Source organism: Oenanthe melanoleuca, chromosome Z (genome assembly GCF_029582105.1).
Source record: "Oenanthe melanoleuca isolate GR-GAL-2019-014 chromosome Z, OMel1.0, whole genome shotgun sequence".
In the NCBI taxonomy this organism is placed as follows: Eukaryota; Metazoa; Chordata; class Aves; order Passeriformes; family Muscicapidae; genus Oenanthe; species Oenanthe melanoleuca.
Window position 1 is genome coordinate 55,788,969 of NC_079362.1, and position 20,630 is coordinate 55,809,598.

Consider the following 20,630-nt stretch of genomic DNA (forward strand, 5'->3'; position numbering starts at 1 on the left):
AGCAAACCAAGGAGATTTACTGGCTGATGTTCCCTTCTCAGGATTGCCAGCACAAGTAGTCCATATGGTGGGCAAACTGAGCACCTGTCCTGCTACCCTTTCATGTATCCAGTCAAGACACAGGCACGCAGACAAAACAGTCCTGGATTTTATCTGAGCCTTGTTGACAACATCACCTAACAGCTTTGGAGTCCTCACTGTGTACACTAGCATCAGCACTGCCTACACAAACTGACTTTGGTACATTTTCCTTGACAAAACTCAGTCAGATTTCTCCTAATATATGCAGCTAAAAGCAGGATTGCTGGTAATCTGTTTTTGTTCTCTAGAAGTGGGTTATGATATTTTATTTGGCATGGCAATCGAGCAGCAGAACAAGTGCCATGAGTTTCCTATAGCAGCCAGATATTGTGGTCCTCAATTCAACAAGATCTAAGCTCCTTCTACTGTATGAGGAGGCTGTTTGTTGTGAGGGTCTGTAAATGCCCTCTGTAAAGGCTCTGTGTTTGATTTCTGCTGAACGAGGAGTTGAAAATGGCTTGCTGTGCTGTGTTATGAGCCTCCAATGTTGTAGTGAGGAAGTTAAGTTCAGGGACAAGTAGGGCCTTTCTTAGTTTCCTAATCATTCCAGCATATTCTCAGCTTTGGAAAGGCAGGAAGCTCAGAAAAACTTATGCGTGCCTCATTTAATAGGTATCGGATGGGTATGTAGGCTTTACCTTATCTCAACAGTGAGTACATACTAAAACTGCATCACATGGAATGAATGTGTTTCAATGTACACAGAGTTAGTGTACTTTTCTGATTCAGTGTAAACAAGCCCTTAGGTAATGGATCTAGAGACAGGTGTAGCATCTTATTTCTATTAGCAATATCAGTGAAGGCAATAAGCTTGCTCCTATGAAAAATATTTCTGCATTTGAAAAAGCAGATCCTTATATTTTAAATCCCAGTGACAGTAGTATGCCTGTTAACTTACCTGATATCACTTACTTTTCCTAGACATATGTGTGATTTACATAGCTTTTGTGTCTACATATTTTTATTCATTTATTGCCTTAATATGAAAAAGGAATTAAATCTATGCCATAAGCATTTCACACTGTAAGGGTGAATGCTTTCACTTCAATATTTGTGCCCACATGTATATTTATACATACTATGTACATATATATGTACATGACACATTAATTTATATACATATACATATACATATACATATACATATACATATACATATACATATACATATACATATACATATACATTTCATATAATATTTCAGACTTAGGCTTTTGTGGATCAATTATGTGTATGTATTTATATATATACACAAAACTCTTCTTTGTTTTATGATTACACTAACACATAAAGATGTGGCTGAACTAGAGGCAAAATAGCTTATATAGTAAAAATAGATATGTGATGGAAAAGAATATAACAATATCCTGACAGTTTCTCATTTCTTCAGAGTATGATAAGAAAATGTCTGCATAGTTTTAAAATGCTGAACAGCCTGACAAGAACATTGCCATTTACATTTGAGTGTCTTAAAAAGCAGTTTATGAATATTCACATCTTAGAGGATTTCTCTCCCAAAGGTCTCTTGGTTGTGCAGAGGCTTAATTCAAGATGGTTTCTGTCAAAGATAAAGAAAGAACTTGAAACCAGACCAATTGTTTTTCTCATTTAATACAATATTGGTACACCTAAATTGGTGGTTTTCAGATGAAGGTGCCTACTACTCATAGAGAACTGTGGAAATCAATAGGAGAGAGCAACCAAAGCTTGAAAATACAGTAATGGCATCATGTTAATGAACTACTCATGGCAAGGTATTTTAAAGAACTGAGCTACTAAACTGCCTTACAAGGAGCAGGCCTTGCATTTGAACTAACCTCCCAAATACCACCTGTCAATCTAATAATGGAAGCCCACACTGATAAAATATTCCTTCCTATTGTGTAATACTCAATGCTGGCATATATACAAAAAATTGTTAGATAATCACAGCATTTACACTTCCTTGAAGACTTCTTCTTTCCCATATCTCTTTTTAAACAAGTATTAAACACACAATCCAAAGCAGACACCCCCCATATGTTTGTTATACTAACACTCATGAGAATGAAACCTTGCTGGCAGAGCCAAAGTAAACTTCATGAATACTGACATATTTAACATAATTGATATCAGTGACCAAAAGAATTAATTTAAATGGGTTTTCTTCATACTCTTTAAAACGGGATATATTACACTAAGTATCACACATCCTCATGAGAATTACGTGTATGAAACTCATCAACTGTTATTCACTGCAATGAACTGACACCGATAACAGGTCACAGACAAAACATAGTAAAGGGTAAGAGAATTATTTAATTAAAAAGTAGTCCATCTCTTGCACAAGGCAGGGACTAACAAAGGACATCCAAACAAGTTTTAAAAATAATCCTGGGAACTACATTCTTAATGACGACAGTAGCAACATTTTTAAAGCTGACAGTTTTCTTGCTGATTCATTCTCTAACATTCACGTTGGCAGCTGTTTTCTCATCAGTGGTTTAATTGATTAAAATAATTTTATTTTACTAAAACCAACACATCCCACTTGTATTTAGTTTGGGTTTTCCCCCTTCTCAGTTCTCATTAATGATGTCAGTCAAGTCAAAAACTTTGTTTTCTCCATTTCTATTAGTTGATCTAATTAAAGATATCATCTTTTCTACAAACCTTGTCTAATTTATATCCCACAGTGTCAAAATTCATTTAAGGCCTTTCTCACCTAAGCTGTTTGTCTGTTTAATCTGAATGTATGCTGTTTAATCACAAAGTTAGAAATATGTTCATGGAAATAAGTTGAGTTGCTGCTGTCATGATGCTCAGACGTAAACTCTGCTACATTGCTAACAGCATGGTTAACCAGAAGCTATGCATTTTCACTTTAGTTTAAGAAAGTAAAATATTTAAAATACTTTTTTTCTAGAAATAGAGAGAATTACACCTCTAGACTGAAGTGTACTTCTCAAAGTACTTGGTAAAGCCAAGCTCTCTGTTGAGCGCTTTTGCTCAATGCTTGTTTGCAGGAACAGAAATGAGATGATAGACAACTTTTTCACTTCTGTGGCCTGTAAAGTCACTATTTCCTTACTGATGTGGAATAATGGTGTAAAATATACCTGCCATATAAGGACGTATAAAAATATCCTTTGATGGAGGAAAACAGTAGATGAAATCTGTGAATTAAAGCATAAAAAAATTATTGTTTATATCTACCATGCCTTAGAACATAGGACAGATATAACTGAAAAAATACCTATTTTAGATTAAAAAAAATACAACCATTTCTGTCAAAGGAAAATTTAAAATATCAATAATGTTTCTACAAGATTTTCGGTGATACTAGTGCAATTTTTAATATTTTGTTTGTTAAAAATATTAAAGGGAAAACACTTGAAAGAAGAGAACATTTCAGGACTTAGAACTATATCATTGGCATTGATTGTGTAAGGACAAAAAAGACAAAAAATAACTAAAAAAGAACTAAAGACTTCATAAAAAAGAGAAATGGGGAAGACAAAATTATTCTTTTTTAATTGAACTTAAAATTGAATTTCCAATGCAATGAAAGAAATCTGCTATTGCTCTAACAGTTTCTGAAAAAAGCAATTATTTTCCCCAAAATGAAATAATCTTTTATCATGAACCATATTTTGCAGACGAAGAACAATCAAAAGGATTTTTAAACTCTCCTAAAAATGTTCCAAAGTGGCTTTTCTAGAAACCAAAAACTCTTTTCTTAAGTACAATCTGTCAGTTTAACTGGCCTAGAGACAGGATACTTCATCTCACTGTTTGCATCTCCTTGCTTCAAAAGGATTTACCTTGTGATTCCAAATATGGTAGTCCATAAGAAATTAAATTTGAAATATCATTGAACCAACACTGAAGCCAAGAGTTCACACATTGTTAGCATTTATTTTTACATGACTGACATTATTCACAGAAAAAGACACAGGAAAGGTAAAAATATATGTGTGCCTGCACACAACATTGCTGCTAAAGAATACTAAGAGATTTGTATTATCAGCATTAGCACTTTCAAAAAATTAATTGTCAAAATAGAGGTAAGCCATAAAATGCAAAATAAATGCAATTCATCCTACTAGTAGAGAAGACTGGTTTTATTTAATGATTGTGTGATGATGGGTCCTACAGAACTAGCATAAGAGATTTTCTGTAGGTAAGGATTCCAGATCTGACTAGAAGTTGGTACAGCATTCTTTTAGGATTTTTATTTGGACACAAACATACTCAACAGCATTAATTGTTACCCTTTTAGGACCAAGAATTTAGCAAAGGCAGTCCAAAACTACTATTGGTGCTTAGGCAATATACTGAGCACATGGTTTATTTTAGGCAACTTTGCAGTTGGCTCTTTCTACCAGCTTCATGTGTAACTCTTTGTCTTAGCCGAGTCAGCAAAAGATTTTTGGTTATCCTGTCAGTGTCCTTGCAAAGTATGGCTTCATTTCATTCCTTTGTCTTTGTTCTCACCAGCACAAGATTTATGTATTGGCATCAGCTGTTAAAACAGACCCTTAGGCTAAGGGGCTGCAACATAGCTTAAAATCAATGTTGAGGAGACTGTCCAGGAGCAAAGCAGTCCAAATAAAGCAAGAGTAAAAGTACCTTAACACCATATTTTTGTCTTTTCTCCTCCACATGAAATGCTGCTCCATGTCCCAAGCGTTCCTCAGAATTTACCAGCTCTCCCATGCTAACCAAGGAACATAAATACAAACAAAAAAGTCACAATAAAATTGTTAAAAATAACTCTAAAATAACCATTTCTAGAACAAAGCATATAAAAAACAGGTTGTGGTGTTACCAAGATTTTCTATTGGCACTTGTATAATATTACAGAACTAAGTCACACAATACATTCATCACTTTGATTTTACTATTTGAGAGACATAGCAACCAAATACAGAGAAAACTTATTTGCATGGTGAATTTAGGCAGCGTGTATTTGGGATAGTATTGAAGTTAGACTAAACAGAGGTTGTTTACTTCTCTTTAAACATAGTAGATACGCATTATGCATTTAGAAGTTATAGCAACACACTTGTAAGACTTAATTGCCACTGAATTATACCAGTTTTGTGTTAATTTCACCACCACAAATGTGGTGTAATCCAGTTGTGAACCACATAAATTCAGAAAATGTTACAGTAAGACATTTTGCAAATATAAATTATTGGATAGTTAAAATAAACTTCAATATATACTTGTTAAAGAAAACATTACTTATTGCCTCTTTGTGTCTTTCAGATGGTTATTACTTCCACTAATTAATATTTAATATTTATATTGTAATCATGCCTAGAAGTCCCACTTCAAATCAATTTGAAATCCACCATTCAAGTCACTACCTGAGCATTTAATAAGCAGAAGTGCTTACCCCAGAGGCCTTTCAATCTATTTCCTGGGAAAGTGGACACATGCAATCATAATGAACAACAGTATCAGGAACAGGGGAAAGTAGCAATTAAACCCTGTTACTCAGAAGAAACTATGTAATTGTACTTGTAATTGTCCACACCACTTAACTCCTGAAAAAGACAAACATTCAGGTGACTGTTTCACCAAATGTTCCTTCAGTTTTAGCTGCATGTTGTTTTATTAGTGCTCCTGTTCAAATATAAAAATAGAAATTAGAATGAGAGGAGTTTGGGCTTGATGTGCAGCATGAAAATGTGTATAAAGGATTTGTTTAAACATTCAGTGGGATCAGACGCATAGTCTCACTTGACTCATTATGTAACTCTGTATTTTGTACTTTGTGCACTTAATCTGTAATTATTTGGTAACTGGGATACCAACTCTGGGAATTAATATTGCTGGGGACTCTGCTGGAGCTGTAATCTAAATACTGTCTTGATATTTATAGCACTTTTAGATCCCTAGAATAGCTCCTGGTATTTTCTTAATTTGTATAGATAGTTACATCTTGTCTGTGCAAAATGTCTTCAGTAGTTGTGCTCCAGCTAGCTGTAGTTTCAGCAGACTTTGACTAGGCTTTTATTTTTGGTAAAATAAAAAAAAAAAAACAAAACAGTTTTGGCCAAAACTGTAAGTGAAGCAGCATCTTACATTGCAACTAATGTTAACAACTATGTGAGATTCACCATCTGGGCAACAGCTACTATAAATTCGCACACACATGTATTACTCTGCTGCATTAATAAATGCATTGGGCAATTTGCAGTAAACATTTCCAAGGAATATTTTCACTCTCATTAAAAAAAGTTATGATAATTCACGTTAAAAAGTGCCTTGAAGTGTTCATGATGGAGAGCATCAATTGCAGAGAGCTATTCACATTAATTATGATAAGGATGCCTTATTTAGTATACAACAGGAATGATCAATCAATTGCAAGATATTTTAAAAAATCAGTAATTTTATTGTAGCCCCAGTGTAGGGCACCAGTGCACTATAGTGAGAAATTCTAAATCTGTTGTCAGTGGGGGTAAAGGTCTCTCACTTGGCCTAAGTCCAAAGCTGACTCATTTGAAGAAAATAGCTTTTCCGAACAAGAAGAACTAGAAGTGATTTAATGTTTTGGGAAATATCTGTATATACATATACAATCCTCTTTTTTAATAAACTCTGATGACTATGTTTGATTTAGTTTAATTATTTAAATTTACATGTAGATGTCATCTCCAAAGCAGGGCTGTATGCTCTGCGAAGATGGCGAAAACTAAAGAAAGTCAATATTATTATCCTAGAAGAAATGGATGCTTATTTTCTGTATCTGGATACTAGCTGGATACTTGAACATACAATTCCCACATACAGGCAAAAAGTTTAAAATAAATAGCAGTATTGTTAAACACAGTGGACTTTTATAAAAATGTGATCATTTCTATATTTTGTTGCTGAAGATTAATCCCTTTATGCAAAGCCCTCTAAGAAACTAGATGAAGCAAACAATGATGCTGAACAGGAAATACCAATTTGAGTTACTTTCAAGGACTGGTAGGGGTGTAAAGTCCAATGGCTCACATAACAAGCATTTCTTAGCATTTTGCCAATTTCTCAGCAAACAGATTATCATAAAACACTATTCCATTTTATTTGGTGGCAGTCCCAGTAAAGTAGCCAGGGATTAAATTAGCGTGAAAACAAGACTACCTCTGTCCTTAGATCTGGTCTCTGCTGAGCACAATTAAGGAGCAGAAGGTGAGCAGCATGTATAAATCCACCCTGCTGTCAGCTTCGTGTGTGTTGTGGCTGAGCAGAACGCCAGGCTCCAGGACTGTTAAAATGGCATATTGCGTACACAATAGGTTGTCAAATACCCATTTCAAACAATCCAGGAAATTAAACAGAAACTCACTGTTTCTGCTTGGGTCACAACTGTACTACTGCAATTCAAATCCAACCGATACCAAAGCCGTGTGACCTGTGTGCTGCCCGCTTTTCAAACGTGTATTTGTACATGACTCTGTCAGTCAACACGAATTTTCAGCACTATTGTATTGCACTGACAGTGTTGAAATACTTGGAAGAGAAAGTACAGCAGGGTTCCAGGGTTTACGTGAAACATTGTGACAATATGTGCGGTATTATTTTAATTGTTGTTGCTTGCATCCAAGTTCGATGTAGCCTACCCAAACCAAAGCGTGGGTGGAGGCTGTCAGTTTTTCCCGTGGGTGTGTTCGCTCCCTCAGACCCTTGGTAACTCCGAGTCAGGCACCACAAGGCGCGGGAGCAGGCGCAGCGACCAGCGCCTGATGGCGTCAGCCGGCGCCTCAGCGCTTTCCACAGACGGTGTGCAACCATTAGATCAGGAAGCTGAGCTGCTAACGAGGAAACTTCTATCATTCAGGACTTAATTTGCCTGTGCGCCTGACGCTCCCCAGCAGAAAACAAAGTAGGATAGGCCCACGACGGGCAGCAGCCGGAGGAGCCATTTCGCGGCGGCGAGACACGGCCCCCGCCCTGAGCCGCTCCCGCCTGCCCCTGGCCCGCGCCAGCGCCCCTCGCTTCGCCTCGCCTCGCCTCGCCCCGTTCCTGCACAGCCCGCCCCCGCCGGGCCCCATTGGCGGCAGCGCCCGTCCCTCACGGCCTTCCCCCGCTCGGCCCCCCGCCCGCTGCCGCCCGCCCGTCCCTCCTCCCGCCCGGCACAGCCAGTGCGGGCGCGCCCGCCGCGCCTGCCTGCTCCTGCTCTCGCCTGATCCCGCTCCCGCCTGCCCGCCTCCGCCTCCGCCAGGTCTCGGCCCGGGCCCTGCTCCCGCTCCGCCCCCCGTGCCGCTGCAGTGCCTCCCCCGCCTGGCCAGCGGTGCGCGGCGCCGGCAGCAGCAGGGGCGCGGCGGCTTCGCCCGCGGCCACCTCCTCTTCCCCCCGCCGCGTGTCTGCCCGGGGCATTCATTCCCCTTCCCCACAGCTCCGCCGCCTCCCCGAGCCCCCCGCTGCCGAGGCCGGGGAGGGGGGCGGGAGGCTGAAGCCGCGGGAGAAGGGGGAAGTGTGCGAGAGGAGGCGGGGAGCGAGGGCGACGGCGGCGGGCAGGTGAGGCAGACGGCCACGCCGCTTCCCTTCAGCCCTAGGCGATGGTGGCCTGGCTCGGGCAGCGCGACCCCGGGCGCGGAGCCGCGGGGGAGCGGCGGTGGCCGGGGGCCGGGCGGGCCGGCCCAGGCCGGGCCGCGCTGGGTGGTGGGGGGCGCTGCGGTGTCGCCGCCGGGCGGGGCCGGCGCGGCGCGGGGCCGCCCGCGGGGCAGACACCGGCGGGGGCCGGGAGGAGCCCGGCTACTCTGGTGCCCTCTCCCCTTGCGTACGAGCTCCCCCGTCCTCTGCGAGAGCTGCTAACATTCCTTGTCCTTCTTCCCCCGTTCTCTGCTCCCTTCCTCCCTGAAGAAGAAAACTCGATTGGATTTAACTTGGGGTCAGAAGAAACTCCTGCTTGCTGGATCTGGTTTAGACGCCCCGACAGCTAAGGTAAATAGGGAAGGCTTGGGATCAGCAGCAACAAAAACAACAGAAAAATCCTTCCTCTGGGAAGGGGGTGGAGAAAAAAGCAAGGAGTTCAGGCTTCGTTTTATATCCTGTTTTTGGCCTTTATATTTTGTCTCTGTTTTCCGCCTTGGCCTGCACAGTTCAGCTGCTTATTGTGTTTCTCCCTGTCTCGCCTGAACGTGTGAACCCAGGCGCTGGTTTCATGGAGGCAGGGAAAGAGTCTGTGAGACCGAAAGTTTTTAATCTCATCGGACACAGAAGTTTCTTTGTTCGGTCCGAGAAGGCATTGAGCTGAAGCTGCTCGACTGCGTAACTGCTGCTTCAGCTCCCTCCCTTGCAAAACGTTTGGTAACCCTGCGAGTACAATTAACTTACCGGGAAATGAGAAAGTCATGAAGGAGGTAATATCTTTTATTTAATCAAAAGGTCTTGAGGCTTCGTGCTTATGTCTGCCTTGTTTTCTGGAATATCGATTAGTGGCTGGCTGGACTTCTTCGGGATCGCTGTTAAGTTTCTTTATAAAAATATGCCCTCCTGTTCAGCCGTAAATGTCGCAGTTTTTCCACCTTCGATTGTTGCAGTCACCCGTCTTCTTCCCCTTTACCCTCTCTGTTCTCAAAGCGTCTAGTTGGACTGCCTGTTTTTCAGCTTGCGTAGCAGAGGTTGTCCTGCATTTTGATCCTTGCAAAGTTCATTTTAAGAACCTTCATTTAAAACAAAACATAGAACAAAACCAAAGCAGATGGCTAGTTGCCTGACTTGTTTGAAGTGCTTGCTATTGAAGCTGCTAATGTAGCCTTGTTTGGTTTTGGTTTTGATGACCACTTTTCCCTTTCTAATTTTTGAAAGAACTTCTTTTGGAAGCTGTTGAAGGAGAAACTGAATGTGAAGTTTTGGTGTAAGATCTTGTATCTCAGGCGTTTGTTATGCCAACTAAATAGATGCATGTTTATTTCACATGCGTCAAAGACACAATTATAGGTTAGTCCTTTCGTGAAGGCAAGGAGTTTCTCACATTGTGAATGTTCAGAATGAAGCAGAAGCCATAGCTCTGGAATGTTTGCTCTTGTTAGTCAAGCTCAGAAGCAACATGTTGGTCAGGTAGTATGTGTATGCCTCGGTCTTGTCAGTGTCTGACATGTATTGATATTTGGGAGTCTTGGACAAAGTAATTTCCTTGCAAAATTTTTAACACTCCTGTGTAGGTGGTTCTTTAACATCATGGAATAATTTAGTGCTTTAAGAAAAAATAATCCAACTCCATCCGTTTGATATACTGTAAGGAAAAATGTTAACATATAAATGCCTAAAGTGGGTGCAGTGGCTGATAACAAATAAATGATTTGACTTGCAATTTATAGACTTACCTTTCCAGGGAGCAGTAAGGGTTATTCTTAGGCATCAGAAAGATCTGGACAAAATAAATGGCAGTGAACTTTGCTTTCCTTATGTGGCTGATGCTTGGCAGAAAGTCTGAATAGAGTAATCCTTTTACAAAGAGCCATCTCTTTCCAGACCAGTGTTTCAGTCCCAATAATGACTTGAGATTCTTGAGGGGAGGGTGAGGAGTTGTAGCCGTGCATGACAAATTTAGTTGTAAACCAGTATGTTCATAATCAAGGCAATTTTGTTTCTTTTCAGGCCTTTTGTGTTTCTCATGATGCACTTGATATTTTTCAATGCCATGTAGAAGAATAGTTCCTTGTAGTGGAGGCACAACTTTTTACGCTAGTGTTTTGTCACCATGGTAGCTATGGATAAGGCTCTTTTTAATGATGAAAGTGTAATTCAATACTGCTTACAGCTCATGGTTATATCATTGAATGCCATTCATGTCATTAACATAGTTTGGGAGTAACATGAAGGGTTGTATTCTTTCTTGAGATCAATGATCTCAACTAAAAATCAGTCTGACATTGATATTCTAATTATGAACAAAATTATTTAACCTTACACACGGTATCACATGTGCTTGAAACAGCACTTTATAACTACGTGTTGATGGCTTGGGGAAATGTTCTTTTGACTGGGCTGGTTCTTACTCATGAATTAAAGTAATTGTAAACATTGTAAATTTTAAGATGGCAGCTTGCAGTCCAAGAGCTAGAAGTTGCAGTATATGGCATACTATGGAACACGATTATCTTAAGGTGATTATTATATTAGTAAAATATGAATAGATCTATGACTTATGCATAAGCTGCACAGTAGATAATGTGTAAACATAAAGCTCTTGGGGTATCAGTTTGCTCATCATGTTCATATAGAGTGGATGAGGGGGCTCTGTGGAGAAAATATTAATGATTGATAGTTTCTTAGCTTATTAAGCTGGTAGTCTCAGGAAACAGTGTTATGATTGTTCTCGGTGGAATTTGTTGAGAGTCTGTAGTCCCAGGCATTAAGAGCCATGCTTGGAAGATCAAAGCTAAGGAAAGGCGTGCACATGTGTAACATACATTATACCTCACATGTTAGCAGTAGGTTCTAGAAATAGAAGGGGATGGGAGAAAATTCCTCAACTTGGCTTTCCTGTAGGGCTATAATGAATCACTGTCTGTCTGCTCTGCGTTCTTGTTTTGTTTTTGTCCTTCCTGCTCCTCAGCAAAAAAGAAAATCTTTTAGGGAAAATGTTTTGTAAAGATCAGATAGTTATGTCATATCCTTCAACAGATTCTCCCTATAGAATAACCTGATCTGCTGAAGAAGTCCCTGACATTTAATCCACATAGAGGAATTAGAAATCTAATTATTTTCCAAAGGAGTTGCTAGTTGAGTTAGCAAAAGAGTTACTCATACGGATATGAAAATAGAAGACAGTATTCCTGTGTGAGCATGGAAATGTTCACAGTGACATTTGAAATAGATAGTTAAATGAAGATTATCTGGAAAATGAAGATTTATAAACATTGCTACTTTATCTGTCAGTTTTTGAGTAAGTACAACAATGTGTCAAAGGACACTTTTCATATCAGAATGAAAACATTGAAGATAGTTTGAGTAGTAAATAGTCTGTATTTAATCATGGATTTGGGAATTTTTTGGCGATCATTTGTTGTTAAAGGGTTACTTCACTAAAATACAGCTTTCACATTGAACTAAGAATACAGTGTTTGGGTGTTTAGTCAAATAACTAAAATGTAAGATTTCAAATTAAGGATGCTGATTTAGGAGGGATTTATGTATCTCCTGTCTAATTAAAATGGAAAGATTTGTTATGCTGGAATCAATAGTATTTTTCTTATATAGTAATCTCAGGATAATTGGGCTTTTTCTGTTGCTTTGTCTTCATTGTTGCCAGATGAAAAATCGTTTGCACCTGGTGGGCTAATACAATGCTTATTCTTTGAAAACCACTGGCCTATGGAACTGCACAATGCTTATTCTTTAGGAAGAACTGGAAAGCCACCAGCTCAGTTGTGCCAACTTTTACCAGTTCCCAAGCAGTCAGCTATGACTTTGGGGTTGCTGATTACCAGGCACCACCAAAGAGACCCCCAGGACAGAAGAATACATACAGAAAGGGGAGGGAAAATATGCTAATGATTTTGGGAAAATGGTTATCATATGTATGTTTATTCCAGGAAATCAATGAATATGTATGTAAAATATGGTATATAAATGGGAGCTTTTCCTGTACTCAGCATGTGTGATATTTTGGAGGAGATATTCTCTCATGCATTCAGCCTCATAAAGAATGCCTGCTTCTTAGTGCAACATTGGTAGTAAGGAGTATTTTATTTTTACTGATTTTTGGTAGCAGTTTTGGTGACCCGTATGGGACCTAGTCCTGAATTGCAATGGATCCAAAGACACGTCATTAGTCACCAGTTCTTTTTAAGATACTTGTATCTCTGGTGTTTAAATTTCGGTAAAGGTGTTTGAATTATTATTCTTTGTACTTTCCATAAAGGGGACACAGAGAAGCATGATATTTCAACACTAGGTTGCAGTTCCACCGTCAAAAATACATTGTAACTTCACATAATTGAGAGGCCCTTCCTCTTCCTTTGGTCTAAATAAAACCAAACTGAAGTGTACTTATGTTGGAGAACATCAGCATTGCAGCTGTCCTGCCTAGGATAAAAAGCTAGACGTTTAGAAGTAAAAGTTTAAATTAAAAAGTATATCAGTTTGTTTCTGTTCTTGGGAGGAATTTGTAGATACTTGACACTAAGTGATCACTATGCATAGGAGCAAACAGTGACCATTAAGCAGGGTCTGAGGACAAACTGAACCATCTTGGCTGCTGTGGAGGTCTTGGTAATAATGTCAGTAGGTAACTGAGCCTTATAAGGCTCAATCTTATTAGATAAGATGGTTTGTTTAGGTCGGGGTATAATTATCTTACTGTGATCTCATAGTGCTCAAGGGGCTACTTTTTGTGTCAATTCTGGGGCCAGCTTTAGGGATGAAAGAAACTGAGAGGTGGTTTGAAGTATTAGTTGAAGTGAAACATTTAAAATTTAAGTATTGATTTGGAATGGGTGGTATTTCCCTGTGAAGTGGCCAGGGCTCTATTCTCCTTGCTGGAGAAAGCTCCAATCATAATAAATCAATTTAAAATATTTGAAGTTCTGGTATTGTGTTAAAGGTAGATGCAGAAGTATGTCTTGTTTTTTTTTCAGTAATCCGATTTGAATTTTACTGCTGTCTTTGGAATCTTCTCACCAGTTTTCAGCTTTAAGTTGGCAGTTTCCTGCAGCAACTGTGTAAGGGATTTTGTTTTCCCAGACAGCTATGGAAGAGAGGTTTCATAGTCTTCCTTTGTCCTCTGTCCCATGATGTGGGGTATGTGATTAGTACATTTGCAGAAACGATTTCTTCAGCATTCTTTGCCCTCCTTGTCCTTGGAGCTTTTCAGTACATATCTTCCAAAGCCTCCAAGTTTTAAGAAGCAGAAGAGAGGGCATAGGTGCTTTGAGCTACATCAGTCCATCTACAGAAATATCTGAAATGCAGTGCCAGATGATTGAATGTCATTCACAGGTTTGGTCATCCAGAATGGCTAAGACATCATTGTAAGCATTTGAATGGTGGAAAGTGATTCCAAGCTTGTCTAGAAGACTTCTGATAGACTGCTAAGATTTGACAACTGCTTTTCCGCCATATGGCTGTTGTCTTCCTGGCCTTACTCTTTTGTCTTACAGGTAACCCTGAAGATAGCATGGATTTTTATATTTGAAACTGGGTAACGGAGAACTTATATTATTGGGAATTACAGGGTGTTTTTGTTTTTGTCTGTGAAAAGATGTTGTTTAAAAATCTGCATGTGCTCATGCATGCTTGTTAAAACAACAAAAAGCTTGGCTGCAGTACTATTTACAAGACTGAGGCCCGTATTTTCAGTAAAATTAAATTTAAAAGTGTGTCAGCATAGCAGTCTAGATCTTTTGTGACTTATATGCTTTGTAAATGCTTGCTTTCCATGCTTATGCTACTGAGTGTGATATTTAGATGTTAAATCTATTTAGGTTCCGCTTTGGCCTTTGAGATGGGTCTGCTTGAAGGAGGATTCAGTGAATGTGCAGACAGCAGATAATGTTCACTGATCTCCTGCTGCTGGTATGTTAGCTTGCTGTGGCATGTTTGTCTGTGGTGGCCTGGAATGTGAGCTTGGTAGTTAGCTCCTTTTAGGAGAACATACTCATTTTGGGTTACTTCTGGTCACAAAATCATATGTGGTGCTAACCCTGGAGCTCTGTTGATTATTTAATTTCTGAGCTGCTCTATATTTTTGAGGGATTGGCAGTAAAATTCATCACAGGGAGAAAATTCAAAAGTTCTCTTCTTCCTGGTTCATTCAGTCTTTATATCGTTTATGTCTGCTATGCTGTAGTAAACTTATACAGGGTGATTTATTCAAAGTAATAATGAGTTCTTTAAACCTCCTGGAGGAGTTACAGGCAAAAGGAACTGAGTGTGTAGTGCTAGAAAACAGTACTTGGAACAAACCTACTCTTTTACTTGTGACTTTAGTCAGGTCACTGTTGTTGGTTCATGTATGGGTGTCAGGAAACTGTTAAAAACAAGGTAACATATATTAAGGACTCTAAGTAAGAAGAGGTGAAAAGGATGGAAATAGACATGTTTAATCATCTTAGAATGTGACAAGGGATTTGAACTCACAATTTGTTAATCTGTCTGGCTCTGATCCTGAGAATTAGATCAGAATCACTGATAAGGGGGAAGAAAAAAATCTTCAGAGCTTTACTATTTTACTGTAATATTGTTTATCTATAGTGCATCTCATTTGTGTTTTTTAGAAGAGTTTTGTTTTCCCAAACAATGTTTTGTGAGGGTGTGGGCTTTCTTTTGCTGTTAGACAATCCTGTTCTTCCAGTGCGGTATTTTTGATTTAGATATTAAGGCTTTGGGTCTGGTACCAAGTATTTCATCTAACTAAACGAAAATGTAAGTAATACAAGAATTAGAAAAGCAAGATATACTTAAAATAAATTTGAATAGACTTGGAGTTAATTTACTCTTTCGTTTGTATTTATCTGAGTGAGTTCATCAATTTTTCAGGGAGCATTTATTTTGTTTTGCTTTACTGATACAAAGCAGAAGAAACACTGAGGATCCTGGTGTTATTCTGTAGTTTTGCAATGTTGTTCTTACTAGAAAAAGACAGTAAAGCAGGCAGATATTTCTGTGTGATTTTTTTTTTTCTGTGGGAAATTGTGGGATCTGTTGGAGATGTATTGTCAACATTTCAAATGGCCTGTAGTCTTTCATTACATTAGTTATTGAATTGGTTTTCCAGCAGTGGGAGGTGATGTGTCAAGGGAAAGATTATGGCCTTGTCAATGGAGCAGGTTAGAAGCAAGTGTTACAGAGTGGGAGCGAAACATGTCGTTAATCAATATTTTTCTCTTATCCTTTCTTACTTTACTTCTCCCTTTACATAAGCTAACCAGTGAAGAATCAACAAACTGTTCCTTAACCTTTTAAAAACAGCACTTCCTCTCTTCTGTGGAGTGAATCCCTGCTTATTTCCACTGAAATTAAATAGGTATTTGCTCATCTGTATCTCACACATCTGTAGCTAATGCATCCGTCCACTGGTGTTAAATCTTGATCAAATTTAAATTTTAGCTTCAGAGCATAAAATATCTGCAGTGGAATAACTTTCCCTCAAAATCAGAATGTTACTGATTTCCCCCAGTTTTATATTAACTTGGTTTTAGTCTTTGAGAAGTTTGAAGTATGCATTGGACAGTTCAAATTAATTGAAATTACAGCCATGAAATTCTCTGAAATTCCTGCTTTGTGCTCTTCAGTCTGAGAAAAGAGGGTGACATGTTAATAGCAAATCAGCATGGCACTGTCCCACTTTTTACTTCGATAGTGTCCAAGTAGTATTGTACCTCTATTTTTCTCATACTGGAAAGCACAGAGTGTCAGAAGTTAAGTTAGACTTTAAGTTGAGTTATTATTAAATCAACTTTGGATTCAGTTTTGGGGCTATAATTAGCATTTTGATGAAAAAGAAAACTCTTTAGTTCATCTTAAATCTCTTGTGAGGTGAAAAACTTGTTTTTGGCTTCTGATAGTGAATTATTATCCCTATTGTAAACAACATCTTTAAGAGAAAGTGCACTTAAATATAGCTGTCTAAATCCTAAGGTATTTGTAAAAGTTTTATTGTAAGCAGTACACTCTTGTTCTTCCCTATCTAAAGAGGCAAAAATACTTTAGCAACCATTCAAGAATAGCCTTCTGCTATTTTTTTGGTATCAGTTGCTTATGATCTGCAAAATGCCTGGTAGAGTAAAATGAAAATAGTATAACTGCTCTCTTTTCTTTAATCATCATCCATTCACTTAGAGGAACACAACTCTAAGTAAAAGAAAAAATAATTAAGTACAAAAATGCTAACTTAAATGTTTCATCACTGTGTTGGGGGTGAAAAGAGATTATAAGTTGGCAAAAAATCAAACGTGCATTGTGAGAGAAAAGCAAAGTAAATAGAGGACAAGAATAACGGTGCTTACCCACATGGAAGATGTGAAGAGTGTTGTAGTTAGAAAGAATCCTAGCCAACACCGAGAGAAGCAGTTCTTCTGCATTACCATTGCAAGCAACTAATTGAAATGTATTGGGATCTATGTATAATTTATAAAATTAATGTAAAGAAAAACAATAGACAGGTAAGTAGCTTCAGGGGTACCTTTATATGTCCAGGACAGTAACTCTTAAAACTGCTGAGAATAATGTGGAGATAATGTCTAGCATAGTTACAGTATAAACTAGAGGGACAAGATCCTTAGAGTCTGGAAAATACAGCCTTTTTCTCTTTTGGTTTTTGAACTTCAGCTTTTTATAAAAATAGTGACTACGCCATATTGTAGCCATTCCTTATTGTAGTGAAAATGGTGTATTAAAGTAAAACTATTTTTAAAGCTGCATTATGAATAAAGGCTTCTGCTTTTAGTGCTGCATTTTATACTAAACATGTAAGAGCAAAAACTGAACTGGCTTGTTGAAGTGGATAACACTTAGAAGACAGACAGAAGTGTTCTTTAAAGGAGAAGGAATTAATATACTATTCCTCTTCAAGTATAAACTTGCATTAGGGTACTGCATGGTCTTTTAAGTGTTGGGGTGAATGCTTATTTGTGGTTTTTGGTAGGATATGTTTTTTTGAAATCTGCCAAATTCAGAATGGGAAATGAATATACATACCCACATGTACTTCCTTTGAACTCTGATCTATGTTTCCATTTATCTTCCTGTTACCATAGATTGAATTATGTAACCTGTCTGGATTTGTTTTTCTGGGCAGCTACTAGCTAGCAGGTTTTGAGTGTGGTTCTTCCTTCCCTTCCTATGTACCCAACATCTGCTTACTTTGTATCTCAAGTGTTCTGCATCTGCTGTATTATTCCAACTTCTGTTGTTTGATCCATCCTAGCTTTAGGTAAGAATTCTGGCAATTGCATTTTTGAGGGAGAGTACATGTAAGGCAGGGCATAAGGGACTGTAGACCATACAATTTACTAAGCATTTTAATAACCAGTAATCTTCTGATAAGAAATAGTTTATTTTTTAACTTATTTTTCCCCTTTCTGGTTTCTGTGCTGACCTGTTGCAGATCACCTGAATTTATCTTAAGACAATTATGTGCAGAGTCTGATTAATAGATGAGGACTTTTCTTTTGTAGAGAACTACTGCATATTTACAGCAGTGCAGTTTGCCTGTCAAAAACCCTTGGTGTCTGCTGCAGATGGCTGCATAGTCTTAAGGAGTGGCTTCCTGGCTGCATTGTACATGAAGTGCCAAACACTGAAAGCAGTTTTGTTCTGGAATGCCAAAATACATGAAATCCATTCAGGAAGCAACATATGTCAAATGAATAAAAATACCATGTTCATGTGAAACAGAATGTGGTAATTATATTTTTCAAACCTATTTTATTTCCTGAGTTGAGGGCTTAAAAAGGGCTTTTTATATTGAGGATGATATTAAATACCAATTGCTAACTTACCTTGTTAGCATTTTCACTACTGTTTGTTTCCCCATCCCCTATTTTTTCTTTGTTTTACATATACCATAGACCATAGATGGCAGTTGAAACCAGGAGTCTATTGATTAGACTGAAGGATTAGGAAAATAATAATTATGTTTTCCTCCTTGGATATCTAGGCCTGTGCACGGTATGCAGATGTTTTTTTGGTGGGTGATTTGGTTTTTTTGGTTCATTGGAGGTTTTGGGTTGTGCTTTTTTTTTTTTTTTTTTTTTTTTTTTTTGAAGGCTCACACTGAATATGTTTCTTTACAGCACTGAGAGAAATATGTAATTGTTTGAATTGCTTGATACTGCAGGTAGAAAACCATGTTTGATAAAAATAAGCAGTGGAGGATTTTGCTTCTCAGTGCCTAATTCCAAAAAGTTCTCAAGACAAGGACTATGAATATTTACAGTGAATAACTCCAAATTTTATTTTTATAAACACATAGGCCCAAGGCCAAGAATTTGTTGCTTATTATTCCATGTTGGCAAAGAAGTGGTATTAATTTTAATTTCTCCTAGTTAGAAGGCAAAGGTGTTAAAAACTGCACAGACAGAAAAATACATGTATCTCTAAAAGCTGTAATTTAATCTGATTAGTTTCTAACTAATATATTGCACAATTTTTACTGATCTGAAATAATTTAAAAGCCTCTTTAAGCCAGAGGAATGAAACATGTATCTTTTTAAAACAGTTTTGCTTGTTCTTTCTGAATGTCATTTTTCTCTTGTTTTTTTCTTTCTGTTCAATCCCTGTGATTAGAAATAGAGTTAAAAATTAACTGCAGTAAATTAACTTACATAACATCCTAATTGCTGTTCAGTCTTGTGTAAGAAATGAGAGGTCCTTGAAAGAGAAGAGAGGGCAAATATTTTACTTCCATAACTGTGGAAGGCAGAGATTCATTTTAAACAAGCATTTAATAACAAAGTAGCTTCATGTGAAGCAGAGTCAGTAGCAGAGGCCATAACTGCCATAATTTCTGTAGTTTTTTGGGGTGATTATAAGAGATCAGTTGTAAAGCAGGGTTGGAAGCATCATACATTCCTGTCTCTCAAATTGGAAAAGGAGGTGCTGCTCTGTTTGTTTTCTAGTTTAAATTCCACTCCCTGAGATTTGTAGCTGTTGCATGGTAATGGTACCACCATTTAAAGATTTGCTTGTCTGCTGAGAGATGAGACAAATCCTGGAGTTGCCTGTTTGTATCTTGGTCCAGGTCAGCTGGATTATTGTCTGCTTTTGTATTTATTCTGGCAGTCCAGCTGCATTCCATGATTGTGATGTGTGTATGTTAGTTTGATTGGTCTCAGCCTTCTTTGGCTTTATGAGAAAATCTATAGACGTATGTTCAGGTATACACGAGCTTTCCTCCTCCTCTGCCTTTTTTCTTCTTTGAAGTGTGGTGTTTATCTTCATTCTAGTCACCAAATATTGTATTTCATGAAGGAGTAGCAGTTCTGCTAGTCACAGAGAGGTCTGACCTGTTCAAGCACAGTTAATTCCAGTGTTTCTGCTTGTCTCCCAGCTATCAGTGGCTACAGGAGTGGTCTGTAGCTATTGAATTGTAGGAAGTACCAGAAGTAGTGCAAACAAAGGAATGGTTTTCCAGGTCTGTGTTTTCCTTTTGTTCATTAGTGAATCTGAAATGTACTTCAGAGTGTCCATGGGTATCCCTCTCCTCCCTGCACCTTAGACCTATCTTAATTCTATTGAGTCTAGCCTAGCTTGCTGACATTTTCAGTGGGAAATACCAAGTTAAATCTTACTTGCACTTTAGTGATTGTCATCCTGAGTAGCACGAATTGATTTTCAAACAGACTTCGACATGTGTAAACAGGTGTGTTCACTACTTATCATAGTGTTAATGCAGTTGGCCAGAAAGCTTAAGCTTGACACAAAATCTGGGTTTTGCCTTTTGGAACATGTAAATGTTGCAAATTGCAGTGCACTTGCAAGAGTTATAATGTATTGTTTTTTCTCACTCTTTAACCAACTGCAACTGTTGTCGAAGCACTTGTCATTCCTGGTTTTAATAGACAAAGAATACTGTGGAATCTGTAGGGGGTTTTTTTCCCCTCCTTGGCATGTATTCC

The 20,630-nt window shown here is 38.3% G+C and overlaps 1 protein-coding gene across 9 annotated transcripts in view; it reads left to right on the plus strand.

Moving 5' to 3' along the window:
* Positions 1 to 8,823: 8,823 nt before the first annotated feature.
* Positions 8,824 to 20,630, plus strand: part of ERBIN (erbb2 interacting protein) — a 114,427-nt gene continuing 102,620 nt past the window's right edge. For 6 of the 9 annotated variants that reach the window (XM_056513365.1, XM_056513368.1, XM_056513372.1 and 3 more), the window contains exon 1: positions 8,825 to 9,006. The gene's annotated coding sequence lies outside the window, so the exon portion shown is untranslated. Of the gene's footprint in view, positions 9,007 to 9,404; positions 9,426 to 20,630 lie in introns of those variants that run through there. The other 3 variants (XM_056513371.1, XM_056513374.1, XM_056513366.1) reach the window with 3 other exon arrangements.